A 14,777-nucleotide genomic window follows, 5' to 3' on the forward strand; every position below is an offset into this window, starting at 1 on the left:
GACATACTTAAAAGCCAGCTCCAAAAATTTATCAGAGCAGCTTTGATCATCATGAGGCCTGGCTACTAATTTGAAGAACATACTGTTTGAGTCACAGTATTTCCCCCCTTGCATTCATGAACCTGGGTATGGAGAAATTCACTGGTGTGAACTGGTCACATGTCCACAGTGCAAACCACACTGCAAAAATAAGAATGTTTTTCTCATTCTCCAGTAATTAACCCTACACCATTTCTGTTCTGACACAGAAGCAAGACCATCATGAATGTGGGGAGAGAGACTATTCTGGCATGTTCATGTAGTCAAGCCCTTTGGGCTTTTATGACTGAATTGAGCATTGTGGGAATAAAAAAGGAAGCAATAAGCTTGAAGGTTGACTTGACAGCCAGTACTTTGCATTTAATCAGGGATCATTGACTCTGTTCAAACTCAATAAGCAGTTTCTGTCAATATTCAACTTCATCCCAGAAACAAGACTATCTACTAAAGCCCTGTTTACATAACACATCTTTGATCTCTGGGGCTGGTGTTGCCATAGAATCCAATTGTGGCTGTCACCATCAAGTAGGCATTCACAAATAAAAGCCTTCCTGAAAGAACCACGTGTCATACTCTTCTTCAAGTTTATGACTTATTGTCTCCGGCTTGATTCGAATACCGCAAAAGTACTGCAGAACTTGTCACTGATCTTCACTCTATTCCATTTTATTCTTTGAGTGACCTATTGTGAATCAGCAGGAGGAGACTTTACATCTCAATATGCTGACAATGTTTACTTGAAAGATCACAACTCATGACATTTCTCAGATGTTCAAGAGAAAATTGCTGCCATCCAGTGTATTATTCAGATTGATGGCAGCTCTCTTCAGCCCTCTCCCCGCCTTCTCTCCAAGACTCAAACTGAACCGCTGTGTGACACCCTCATTCATTTGGACATAATGGTCACATCTGGGAGAAACAGCCACAGCTGCTTTGTTGTTAAAAGATGGCCTTTTCCCTCCAGAATACCAACTGAAAAACTTTTGAACTTGGGGATTTAGAATGAAAACTTGAACCATGATTTGAACTTGGAAGCCTACCATCTCACTAACTTCCCTGCCAGGATATTCAGATGAACATTCCCCCTTCCAGAGTGAGGGGAGTCACATTGTGACAGTGGGCAGAAGATGTGGCTGCCTTATATAAAGATTCTAGATCTTTATATATGTATATATATATATCCTATATAACAAGGATAGCATAATAAGTTCACATGCCCTGGATGCCCTGGATGTAACCAGGGTAGGGTTGCAAAAACAAATACCATAGATGATGTACAGTGTGGAAATAAATCTGATAATTAAAAGCCAGAAGCTAGCTTGACCTAGAGATGTTGCCAGGGTTATCTGATTTGACTCCAAATCAGGCCCACTTCACTTCTTTTACAATTCAAGTGTTATTTCTCTGAGATGTTCTTCTCTAACATGTAATCCTAAATAAAACTCTGAGCATGCACTGTCAGCATTTAGCAGACAAATCTCCCCAAAGCCTTGTAGGTGCATGTGGACACATTCTTTAGTTGTAAACATTTAGACTTGATTATTTCTGTGGAATATATAACTGGGCTATCCAATTAAACAGTCCTTTGTTGCGTGAGTATCTTTTCTAATCAGCTCAATCAAATCTCTTGATTGCTTCTTGAAAACTTTTTACAAGTTGTTTTCCTCCACCCAGTTCCAAAGCCTTATCTTGTTCCTGGATTTATTTATGGGGTTGATTTCCAAATGACTGTCATGCGGTGTGTGCAAGGCAGACCAAGCTACAATTCCCAGAGGGCAAAATGATAAAGCACAGCATGCACACGCAAACAATACAAGCTGCAAGAGAATGTTCCAAAGACAGAGAAGCTTTTGAACATTTGCTGACAACAGTTGTAAATGCAAAGTCAATTCCCAATCTAGCCAACGTTAAGTTCACCAATTGCTTGCTTACTCAAAGTGATAGCGAGAGTAGCAAACAGGCAGAGTGGCACGACTGAGTACCCAGGTTATGGTAGAATATCGAATCATTGTCAAACCACCTAGAAACAGGGCCCTTGACATTATCTAATAAAACATACACGTCAGAGGAAAACTGCTGAGTGTGAAGGAAGCTATACAAAGCAAGAACTGTCAAGGAGGATTGTATAAAAGAGCCCTCTGGAAATGTGCGCCAAATTGCTGCATGCATTGGCTCTTTTCCGAGCTAAGCTGGCTATATTCAAGTAGCACCACACAAAGGACTATGCCTTTTCCACACAGTTCGGTCCATAAATATGGTTCAGCATTGGCTCTTCTCCAAGCTAAGTTGGTCATTTTCAGGTACTCCACACAAAGAAGTATGCCTTTTTGCACACATTGTAAACCACAAAATACGGTTCAGCAGCGTCTACTAAAACCACGATCTATGTACAGTAGCCTGAGCCTGCACTCAAATGACTTACTATGTACAGAGAGCCAATGTACACAGCAATACCAAGCAGTCTCTGCATACTGTGATGTTCATATGAATTAACCCTGAAGCTGAAATCAAGGAAGTTGGAGGGGGGAGTTGATTTGGGCTGGCAAAGTCCCAGAATAATGATGCAGTTTTACATCAAAGGGAGCCGATCCACTTCTGGCATAGAGACTGGCTGTCCAGATGGACTGTGTGAGGTTTCTTCTACTGCTGCAACCTGTGCTCAAGAGCCAAATGGCTAAAAGCATGAAATTAGATTTTTAAGCCTTTATAACACCAAACAAATACACTTCCTTTCTAATTACAAATGAAATCCCTGTTGCCATTTCTCCATCCTGGCTTGCTGATTTGCCCGGTCATTCAAAGTTCAGCAGGTTGGTTATTACATGCTGATAAGCTACTTTCCATTCCCTCTCTTCATCTCTACTTCCCATGTCATCACTCTCTGCCATCTGGCCCTGTATATTCCTATGCCTGGGTACAGGCATTCACACACAGATCCTTCCACCTGCCAGTGCTGTCTCTCTCTGTATGTATGGTCAGATCTTCCTCATTCCAGATTCAGCTTTGTTCTCATTCTAGAAGTCCTTCTAGAATTTCTGGAATCATAAATGCTTTGTGCACAGACCAACACTGTTGCATGCATGCAGCATACAGATGCCAGCTGTCCCAGTAATAATAATAAATTTAATAATAATAAATTTATTTACGGCTATTAGCCCATAAAATATGTACAAACATAAAAACACAGGGACATAAAAACAGATATATCCGACAACAGAAGGTGAACACCACGATGCAAGGATGGGTCATTGAGCAGAGCCAAGTGACAGCTTAGGGCCAGGAGAGCTCCAAGGGACGGATCACAGAAAAGGAAAACTGAAGTCGAACTCCGACATGCACTCTCATCATAACAGTCCAATTAGTTTTGATGTTGTTGTTGTTGTTTGGTGGTTTTTGAGTGTGAGATAACCGCATTCAGAAATCTCGCCACCTGCAGAGTTACAGAAGGATCTGTATCCTGCAAAAGCAGTGCGGCGTGTGACTCAGCAGGCCTGCCAACCAAGCGCAGTAAAGCAGGACCCAGGAATTTAGCCCTGGCTATGCTATGTAGGGGACAGTTGAACATTATATGTGAAAGAGATTCAACAGTTTCCCCGTCACACACGCATAGCGGAGACACCAAACCCTTGGAAAATCTGTGGTTCAGCAGGTTCGATGGAAAGACATTGAACCTTGCACGAATAAATGCACGTCGGTGTGGTACTGATGAAAGAGATGACATGTATGATGGAAGGCCAAGTGGTGGGGTTATTCCGTGATACCTGGGGGAGCAGACACCCCCACCCCTGGCGAGGTTGTGTTGATTTTCAATGTCCGCTAATCTTTGCTCAATAAGGCTTTTGGCTGAGCGTAAGTTCATCTTTAAGGAGTCCGCTGGGGAAATTCCGATGCTCAGAAGTTTGGTATGGATTTTTCCTACCCACGGATTGACAAAGACGTCTCGCCAGAGGCACTGAAAAAGGTAATGGTCGGGAAGCCTATGCCAGCTGGACAGCCAATAGCCAAAGACTCGCTTCCAGATGACAGTCTCCAATGATGCAATCCTTAACTCCAGACGTATGGCTGCGTTGCTCACACACATGGGGAGTTTCAGAAGGCGACGGAGAAACTGATTCTGCAATGTCCCCAGTGATGTTAAATTGGACCCTGGGGCCCAGAGCGGGGCAGCATAACAGAGGGTGGAAACCACTTTTGCGTGGTATACCTTCAATGCAGAAGGGATGTGAGAGGCTCCGTCGGCCGCAAGAAATTGGAGTAGAGTATTAAGTATTGTTTTCCCTTTGTTTAGTAAATACTGTATCTGTGGCTTCCAGCTTAGATTGTAATGAAAAAAGACTCCCAGGTATTTAAATTTGAAAACCTGTTCTAATTGGACTCCATCTAACTTCCAGCTGTAAGTTTTCCGAGACCTGGAAAAGACCAGGACTTTAGATTTCCCATGATTAATTGTCAGATGGTTAAGTTTGCAATAAGCCGCAAAAATCTTTAGAGCTCTGCATAAACCAACTCTAGAGTAGGAAAGGATCGCTGCATCGTCGGCATATAGGAGCAAAGGGCAGCGAAAATCAGCTAGGCGGGGGGCATGAATGTTGGCTTGAGACTCGTTCAGAGAGAGCTTCATATCGCTAATAAACAGGTTGAAGAGGAGTGGGGCCAAAATGCAGCCTTGGCGCACACCTCTATTTATTGGGACCTCGTTGGATAGGTTTCCCGCCGGTGTGAGTCTCACTCTAGCCGACGACCCATGGTGTAATTGGGTTATAAGCCATAACAGCCTTCTGTCTATGCCCCATCTCTCTAATTTCTTCCATAGGCAATTTCTTGGGATACTGTCGAAGGCAGCCTTTAGGTCTATAAAAGCGACACATAGGCGCCCCCGACTCGGGGCAGAATATTTTCTGGCAAGATGATACATGATTACCATATGGTCAGAGGTCGAGTAATTGTTCCTAAAGCCCGCTTGCTCATGGCCAATCAAATTTGAGTCGTTTGCCCAATGGGACAGCTTGGACAGCAAAAATTTTGCATAAATTTTCCCGATGATAGACAAAAGGTTGATGTTCCGATAGTTCTCCGGGTCAGCAGGGGGACCCTTTTTATGGACTGGCACGATCACGGCCTCCTTCCATGACCTAGGGATAAGCCCCGTAGAATTAATTGCATCAAAAACTTTGGCCAGAATTTCAGCCCACCACCTTGGTTGCGCAACAATAACCTCAGCAGGGACTAAATCCGGCCCGGGGGCTTTGCCCGTTTTCAGATCTAATATCAAGTCCATTATCAGGTCCGGGTCAGTGGAGGGCCACAAAGGTAGATGGTCGGTTCGTAGTTCCGTGGATGAGTTGGATTCCTCTGCCAAGGAGAAATATTTACTCAGGAATTGTTCCCATGTGGGCGCAGGGATAATCGTCAGTGGGTACTTCCTTCCTCTTTTGTTTATCAGAGCCCAAAATTCCTGTGGTCTGCGGGATCTCGAGGCCGCAATCAAGGCTCGCCAACGTTTTTGATACCACTCGCGTTTGGCCAGCTTTAAAGTCTGTTTGTATGCTCTTTTGGCTTGTAAATAGGAAGATGGTAGAGCCTGAGCATCAGAGTTTTTGTATTCATTATAGATGGAACGAAGAAGGGATCTTGCTTGTTTGCAAGAGATGTTAAACCAGGGGGCCCCAGCACTGCAATGCGCCACTTTCACCTTTTGAGGAGGTGATGTAAAAAAAGTGGTAAGGTCTGTTATAAGAAGGTTAAAAAGTTTCAAGACCGAATTGGAATCTTGTAAATCAGTAGTTATTTGAGGTAAGTAGGCGTTGATTTCCCTATGGAAGAAAACCTGATATTTTTGGGCCACAGCCTCCGACCATTTGATCCCTCTTATTTTGATCGATGATGAGGTTTCCAGAAGGACTGAGTGTTTATTGTCATTCTGGCACCGGAACAATGACAGAGTGGTCACTATTGGGAGGTGATCACTGAAATGTTGGTTTTCAACTTGGAAGGAAAGTACATTGACGGCCAGATTTGCGGAGATCAAGAGGTAATCGATAACACTGTTAGATGTTAGTCCCAGGTGAGTGAACTCCCCCGGTATATCGGGGGGGAAGGTGCCGTTCAAAAATACTAGATTCAGGCGAATGGCCATTTGGTAAAGGGTCACTCCTGCTTTGTTTACTCTGTTGTCCTTTGAAGTTCTAATTCTGGCATGTTCCAAGTCAAAATTGTCCAAACATGGGGGAGTCCACCATTTGGACTTGGTTAGTAAGTCCCAATTTGTGGCAATACGAGCATTAAAGTCTCCCCCAATTAAGGAGTACGAGTTAGGGCATTTAGTATGACATGACAGTAGGTGATTTTCAAATGATTCCCATCTCCAATCAAGATCAGGCGCTGAGCCTTCGGGGGGGAGATAAACATTAGTAATTAGTAATGAGGACTTCCCTTCTGTGATCAGTCCAGATAGAGCAAAAGGCGGGGAAGCCCGTACCAGAGTGAATTTGGCGCGAAGTTGGAGTGAAATCCCAATCAAAAGGCCCCCTTTGGGGCGACCACCTTTCAAAGAAGGGGAGGCCGGAAGTGTTAGAAGATCAAAGCCGTCTATGGTAATTTCTTCCTCATCCCATGTTTCTTGGAATAGAATGATTTTAAATGAATTTATGTACTTCCTGAATTCGGGGTCTGATTTTTTGGTTCTCCAACCAGCAATGTTCCAGCTAAGTATTGATAATGTCGAGTCCTTGTGCTGTCCCGGTAATTGTCACTTTGAGTTGTTTAATGGGTTCTTGGAGGTAGAACGAGGACCCATAAGGAAATCGGTAATTTTAGTTTGTGCGGATAAGGTCTTCTTCCGTGTTAATTGTATCGATGATTTGGTAACATTAACGGGCAGGAAGGGCTTTGCCGGGAAGGAAGAATTAGGCAAAGTTGGTGAGGTCGGATGCTGTTCATTGAGGTGAGTAGTAACAAGTCTTTGATGGGCTACACTAGTAGATCCGTCAGAATTATCAGTCTTAACCAGGGTAGCGCTAAGAGGTGTTCCAGCCATCACTTGTAGTTGCTGCGCAGATGGGGAGGAATTATCACGCAGATGTATTAAAGGACATGAACGTGAGGATGGTGCATGTATAGTCATTTCCTGGTGATCTTCAGGCAGGGTAGATTCTAGCTCAGGCATTGAGGCAAAGGAGTCATCAACTTCCATATTTTGATTGGGCATAAGGACTGAGATGGGAGTATTGAGTTTATCGACTTCCTCCACGGTAGAATGGTGTTGTAGGTCAACAGGTGACTGCTGATTCAGATCAGTAGGGGGTAACAAGGTAACAGGTTGAGAAATTGTCAGGGCATTTGATGGAGACACCATGTGGGACGTGGAGCGCCTGCTCTCCTCTCTCATCGGTATAGAGGGGTCCCCTTGCGATAGAAGTCTTTGTTTGAGTAGATCCAATCTATCGAGAATAGCCTGCTGTTCTTCTGAAGGGAGTTTTCCATAAGAGGAGATAAGATTTCTCTCTTCAGGGATATTCCAATCTCCGCTTGCAGTTGGATCATTCCTCAACGTAACTAGATGGGCACTTGGGGTCGCAGGTGGAACAGGGGATACCCGGCTAGGTGTTTTTCCCGTTATTATAGGAACAGAAGAAGGGAATGAGCGCTCATTGCCAGTTGAGATGTTGGCAAAAAGAGGTTTAACACTCATGTCCTTAAAGACTCTTGTTGTTACAATCTCCCAGGGTGCCAGTCGATCTTTTTGTCTTGCAAGAAGATGTGGGATCCTTGCAGACTGGAAGGAGAGCATAAATTTCCTTGGCCAGGGCGTGGCGTTTAGGGGTGCTACAGATATAAGATCTATCTGGAAAAAAGGAATATTTAACAAATCACGAAGGTACCCTTTAGCCATCCTCAGGTTATTCCACCTAAGACTGGGGGCGTCACGGGAAAAAATGGATAAACATATTTTGTTAGGTTGAAAAATCAAAGATTGCTTATTCCTTTGGAGCAGTGGCAGCCTGCCTCTTAGGTCCTTAAGGTCCCAGTGATAATGTTGAAATGGTATAATCAAACAATATATTGCTTTTGTTTAGCCTGTTTCTGTTCCACAGTAGCATGGGAGTTGTTTGCCCATGGGGTAATTCCATGGGATTACAGAATGCATGTAAATCTTAAAAGCACATGGTCAGATCCTAGTGTGTGGATCTTTCCCACCTAATCATCCCTGCCCCAGGTAGCCAAAGACTGGGTGGGAGCAGCCCATGCAACTGACCCCATGTATATGGTTCCAGTGTCCACATCCATAGTGCAGCCTCATATGATGCTGCTCCCCTGCTTCTGCGTGTGATGGGCCGTGGCATCCTGCAAGTGTGGCTCAGGGGCAGCAGCTGCTGGAGTCTGTGTGCAGCTTCCCCATGTCACGAACCTTCTGGACATCTGGAACTTCCTGAGTAGAAAGGAGTATAAAAGGTTTTCTTTCCCAGCTAAGCCTTGCTTGCACAACAAGGTCTTCCTGAGGTCTGGTGAGTTCCTGTATCCTTGGTTGTGCTTCAGTCCTGACCTGACTTCTAGCTTATTCTTCAACCTAGCCTCCAGGCAGGGGTGTAAACTTGAATAAAATATGGGAGGGGCAGGTAAGCCCTACCCCACACATAATCGGTCACATGATGCGATGCAGGCACAAAGGAGTTGGCTCCTATGGCTGCAGGATTTCTGTGGTGCTGACTTGTCCTTCGGTTCTGACTTCTGGTTTCTTCCACAGCTTCTGTCTCTTGGCTCACCTCAGACTTCTGCTCATGGCCTAGTCCTGACAATTACAATTCTGTACCTATGGTGTAGCCTTGTTCCAAGATGAATAGAGCACATTTTATTATTGAAAACCAAAGTGTCTTATATCCATGATATAAAATCAATGACAAAATGGGAGGTTGAAGTCACAAGAGAGTTGGACAAAGAGAGCTGTCATTTTCATAACTACATGACAGATGGAGGCCACGCTGGGGACTCTCCGAAAGTTTAATCTATAGCAGCAACAAGCCCTGGAAGAGCACTATGAGATGCTGACAGTTTTGCCCACTGCCTAACAAGATAACAGATGACAATAAAAAGAAAGCAGCTGCCCACAGTAAGCCCTGAAAAGCTGGGAGATAGAACTTTTGGTTGGCTACCCAGAGACAGCAACAGCAAACATGGGACAGAAACCGGAATTGTTTCCTGCTCTTATTGGGTTTAGATCTACCATTACTGGTTTTCAATAATGTTGTTGTTGCTACTCCTATACTGATCTTTCCAGTAAATGGAATAACTGGGAATGGCACAGGTAGCATCTGGGGCCAACTACAAAGCAAGACGATCAGGGGAGAAAATTGACAGCTGGAATTACCCCAAGTTATACAGTCCTAAAGCCTCTGAGCATTGATTCTCACTTTACCGATTGTTTTAAATTGTTTTTAATGTTGCTTTAGTGGTGTAACCCTCCCTGGGACCTTATGGCGAAGCGGCCATGCCCCTTGACACCTTGGCTCATTGAGGTTTGATCTATAGGTGACTGTGCAAAGTATTTGCAAGCATGTCAGAAGAATCAAGCATTGGCAGACAACAGCTATCCTCGTTAATAGAAGACAGACTTGCCCCCATTGTTCAGGGAGGGAAGAAGAGTTTGGAGGCATGCTAATGTCTTCTTTTACACCTAATCTATTTGCTAACTGCCAAAACATGCGCACCACTGTATTTGGCCATCAATAAGACCTGGAGAGAAAAGTGTTTTCTTCCAGGAGCACCACCCCCACTTATAAACAAACCAACAGCTGTTTGCCTCCATTTTGCATACAGAACTTCATTGGCACTAGTCTATTTTGCACCTGGCGCTCACTTGCCAAGTACACAGAGGGCTTACAATGCGTATTTGCATTGGCTCACGGCTCTTGTTGTTGGTCCCATCCAGCCTGTGGTTGTGTAGCACACCAAGCCCCTTCCTCCACAGGCATAGCCTCAAACGTGATCTCATTTTGCCACATGTAACTCTGCCCCTCCCTCAAAATATTATGCCCACATGGAGACACATGCTTGCATGCGCATCTGTGTGAACAGGGACATCTCTCTATCTCTTTCCTAGGTTTCTTAGTTTGACTTTAATGCTTTCTAAAGCGTGGAGGACAAAAGATTGGGAAAGTGCCAAATATCCTTTTATTGGATTTGGCAGGTATGTTTGCTCAGGAAAGAGAATGGAAGCAAATGGTTTACCTTTGCATAGCTAAATAAGTCTTTTGGAAAGGCTACTCTTCTGGAGTCAGTAGGAATAGGAATAGTGATTAGTTCTGCCTCTAATGAATTCAGCCACGGCACTCAGGACTGATGGCTTAGTGATTTTTGAGCCCAGGGATCAGCGTTCCTGTTCAACTCCAGGAGCCACAAGAGTGCGAGAGCTGAGAAGAAGTGACACGGAGCAGAGTGGGGTGCAGCTTTAAAACTAAGTGCATTAAATGCAGCAGCCACCAAGAAGAGCCTGAGAAGTGGTTGCCATCAGATACCTACAGGGAAGTGACATGAATGAAAAGCAGCACTTATCAAAGCTAGCATCCAATAAGGATGCATTTTCTTAAGTCAATTAAGGTATCTACATTAAGTTATCTACATGAACAGGCTGCATTCTGAGGACAACATGCTTCTAGATCAGGGGTCTGCAACCTTTAAGATAAAAAGAGCCACTTGGACCCATTTCCGAAGAAAAAACAAACTGGGAGCCGCAAAACCATTGCGACATTTAAAACAAATATATCTCCGGAGCCGTGATCTGACAGCGGGCGGGAAGGTGACGTTGGGACGGTGCATGACTAATGCACGCACCGCCCCCATGCGACATCACAGCCAGTACAGCGCCCGCCACAGTGGGGAGTGTCGGGGCGCACAATGCACCTACTCCCCTCGCTAGCATCCGCCCCGGAGCCGCGGCAAAGGTGTAAAAGAGCCACATGCGGCTCCGGAGCCGCGGGTTGCAGACCCCTGTTCTAGATTTGCTAACAATGTACTCAAGCAACTGGAACTGGAAAGTGCATTTTATGCTAGATGAAATGAAACATTCCTTTAGTATGTCCAAAATTTAAATCTAAATACATAAATACATATAAAGAGTATTTATTGCTGTGTATCTCAGGGCTTTCCTGCATGAGCAGTTTTTTATGCATGAAAGCAAAAGCAAAAGCCGGCAATAACAAAATCTGGATAGCAAGCATTCAAATACAATGACATCCGTAACATGACCACACACTCAAAAGATGTTATTGTTGTATCTCTTCCTTTAACTGGCAGCATTTCAGAAGTATCCAAAGTGGCTGGAGGTTTTTCCACAAGAAAGAAGCAAGTTCAGAGCAACATTTCTAAAAAGCTCTAGGGCTCACATTCAGGGCAGATTGTGCACCATTTAAAAATCCTTAGGAATGGATGTGATTAAACAGATAAACTGCTTTGAGGGTTTTTTCTCCCAACAATCATGGTATATAAATTATATGAAATATACAAACAAAGCATGCTGTGTCAAATATCACCTGCTTCATGGAAGAGATGAAAAAGGGAGAGATACAACTGAAACAAATATGTAAGAACAACCACAGCAAATTTATGCAGCACTTCTGAGAGACAGGGAGAAATCTCAATCCTAAATACTTCATAGAATTTGTTTTTAAACTCACAAGCTAACCCTAAGAGAGAGGAATTCCAGAAGGGCAATGAGAAAGGACAAAAGAGAAAGGGAGCAGGGCAGGAAACAATCTGGGTGCAATGCCAGGTCTAGGTTTCGAAGGGCTGTTGTGCAAGAGGCCCTCCGTGGGCCTCACTCCCTCAAGGAGTCTACCTCCTCACTAGCTTTTTCTCCTGCTTCTGCTTCTCTTCCTCACCATGTCTTCCACTTGTTTACTACCATGAATTCTGGGGCTCTGTGATGGAAATGTTGCAGAGAACAGCAGTTTCATGTCAGGATTCTGGGACTGGTAGTTGCACTTGCCAGTGAAAAAGACTCTCTGCTGAGGCCTGAGGAGCCTCGTCCCCGCTGTGCTCCAAGGTTCTGGGCTCTTTGAACCAAGGAAGGTAGCCTTGGCGGCAGCTCACAGGATCAAGGTATACCTCAATTGTGCTTTCAAGCATTTAACTGGGGCCCAAGTACTGTAAGCATCCCTACTCAAATACTTGGATATCCCTAATGAGGATGCCTGCAGGCTGGGAGGCAGAAGTAGATTACAGAGCATGTGAAGATGGCGAGGGGGGAATGAAGCAGAACTGTTTGACTAGAATGAAGGATGCCTCTCGAGTGAAGGAAACATGAAGGGTCACTCAGAGGAGAAGATGGTGAAATGCAAACAGGGGACACAGAAAGGGCTGAACTCCTCAATGCCTTCTTTGCCTCAGTCTTCTCCGATAAAGAAAACAATGCCCGACCTGAAGAATTTGGAGCAAATGATTCAGCAGAGGAAACACAGCCCAGAATAACTAAGGAGATAGTACAAGCATACTTGGCTAGTTTAAATGTATTCAAGTCTCCAGGGCCAGATGAACTGCGTCCAAGAGTATTAAAAGAACTGGCAGATGTGATCTCAGAACCACTGGCAGTCATCTTTGAGAATTCCTGGAGAACAGGCGAAGTCCCGGCAGACTGGAGGAGGGCAAATGTTGCCCCTATTTTCAAAAAGGGGAAAAGAGAGGACCCAAATAATTACCGCCCAGTCAGTCTGACATCAATACCAGGGAAGATTCTGGAGCAGATCATTAAGCAAACAGTCTGTGAGCACCTAGAAAGGAATGCTGTGATCACCAATAGTCAGCATGGATTTCTGAAAAATAAGTCATGTCAGACTAACCTGATCTCGTTTTTTGACAGAATTACAAGCCTGGTAGATGAAGGGAACGCAGTGGATGTAGTCTACCTTGATTTCAGCAAGGCATTTGACAAGGTGCCCCATGATATTCTTGTAAAGAAGCTGGTAAAATGCGGTCTTGACTATGCTACCACTCAGTGGATTTGTAACTGGCTGACTGACCGAACCCAAAGGGTGCTCATCAATGGTTCCTCTTCATCCTGGAGATGAGTGACTAGTGGGGTGCCACAGGGTTCTGTCTTGGGCCCGGTCTTATTCAACATCTTTATCAACGACTTGGATGATGGACTCAAGGGCATCCTGATCAAATTTGCAGATGACACCAAACTGGGAGGGGTGGCTAACACCCCAGAGGACAGGATCACACTTCAAAATGACCTTGACAGATTAGAGAACTGGGCCAAAACAAACAAGATGAATTTTAACAGGGAGAAATATAAAGTATTGCACTTGGGCAAAAAAAAAATATGAGAGGCACAAATACAAGATGGGTGACACCTGGCTTGAGAGCAGTACATGTGAAAAGGATCTAGGAGTCTTGGTTGACCACAAACTTGACATGAGCCAACAGTGTGACGCGGCAGCTAAAAAAGCCAATGCAATTCTGGGCTGCATCAATAGGAGTATAGCATCTAGATCAAGGGAAGTAATAGTGCCACTGTATTCTGCTCTGGTCAGACCTCACCTGGAGTACTGTGTCCCATTCTGGGCACCACAGTTCAAGAAGGACACTGACAAACTGGAACGTGTCCAGAGGAGGGCAATCAAAATGGTCAAAGGCCTGGAAACGATGCCTTATGAGGAACGGCTAAGGGAGCTGGGCATGTTTAGCCTGGAGAAGAGGAGGTTAAGGGGTGATATGATAGCCATGTTCAAATATATAAAAGGATGTCACATAGAGGAGGGAGAAAGGTTGTTTTCTGCTGCTCCAGAGAAGCGGACACGGAGCAATGGATCCAAACTACAAGAAAGAAGATTCCACCTAAACATTAGGAAGAACTTCCTGACAGTAAGAGCTGTTCGACAGTGGAATTTGCTGCCAAGGAGTGTGGTGGAGTCTCCTTCTTTGGAGGTCTTTAAGCAGAGGCTTGACAACCATATGTCAGGAGTGCTCTGATGGTGTTTCCTGCTTGGCAGGGGGTTGGACTCGATGGCCCTTGTGGTCTCTTCCAACTCTATGATTCTATGATTCTAAGCCACATACGGACAAGCCCCTGTAGCTCAGAGGGAAAGCAGATGCTGTGCGTACCTAGCATCTCAGGTTCAGTTCCTGGCATTTTGGGCAACAGGGAAGAGGGCTGGGACAGAGCTCTGTCTTGGGGCAACAGCCAATCCGAGCAGACAAAACTGGCTCAGATTGACTAAATATATGACAGCTTTGGATGTAATGCTTTGTGACATGGAGTGAAAGAAGAGAGACAATGGTGGCTGAGAAAATCTTAGTCCCCAGAAACACTAACAGCAGAACTTTAAAAGGAACGCAACACACTGCAAGCAAACAGGTCACTGCAGGTTCAGGCTCCTGTTAGCTTCACAAATTTCCTGTTTTCTGAAATTTCCCCTCAGCCTCACCTCGCCACGAAAATCATGTTCCAAGCTTGGCTGAGCAGCTCCATTTTACACTTGACGTTCCTCTTGGGTAGAGAAAGTATACACCATTAGAGAAATAAATCAGGTCATAAACCTAGAAATCAGGTCAGGCAAGTCTATTTTCAGTGCTTGACCAGCATCCAGGGTTCATTTCAACATGGCCCTGGCATAGACTCTGCTTCATCAGCTGAAATGACAAGTTCAGCTATGCTGTCTTTTGCTCATGGAACGAAAACCACATCAAAAGGCCATCAAAGAAAGTAAAAGGCCATCCTTTGAAAGTAACGCTCCCAACCATTT

At 44.6% G+C, this 14,777-nt stretch overlaps 1 protein-coding gene and 1 long non-coding RNA gene across 4 annotated transcripts in view; one reads left to right on the forward strand and one right to left on the reverse strand.

Annotated features, from left to right (window-relative positions):
* Positions 1-14,777, reverse strand: part of FRMD4A (FERM domain containing 4A) — a 401,265-nt gene that overhangs the window by 285,915 nt on the left and 100,573 nt on the right. The window lies entirely within an intron of this gene.
* On the forward strand, positions 1,886-9,332 carry LOC310658799. The gene is made up of 3 exons (XR_014502502.1): positions 1,886-3,141; positions 8,060-8,082; positions 8,783-9,332. It is a non-coding gene; the product is annotated as an uncharacterized lncRNA (long non-coding RNA).

The sequence above is a fragment of the Podarcis tiliguerta genome (assembly GCF_965153285.1).
Source record: "Podarcis tiliguerta genome assembly, chromosome: 10".
Lineage (NCBI taxonomy): Eukaryota > Metazoa > Chordata > Lepidosauria > Squamata > Lacertidae > Podarcis > Podarcis tiliguerta.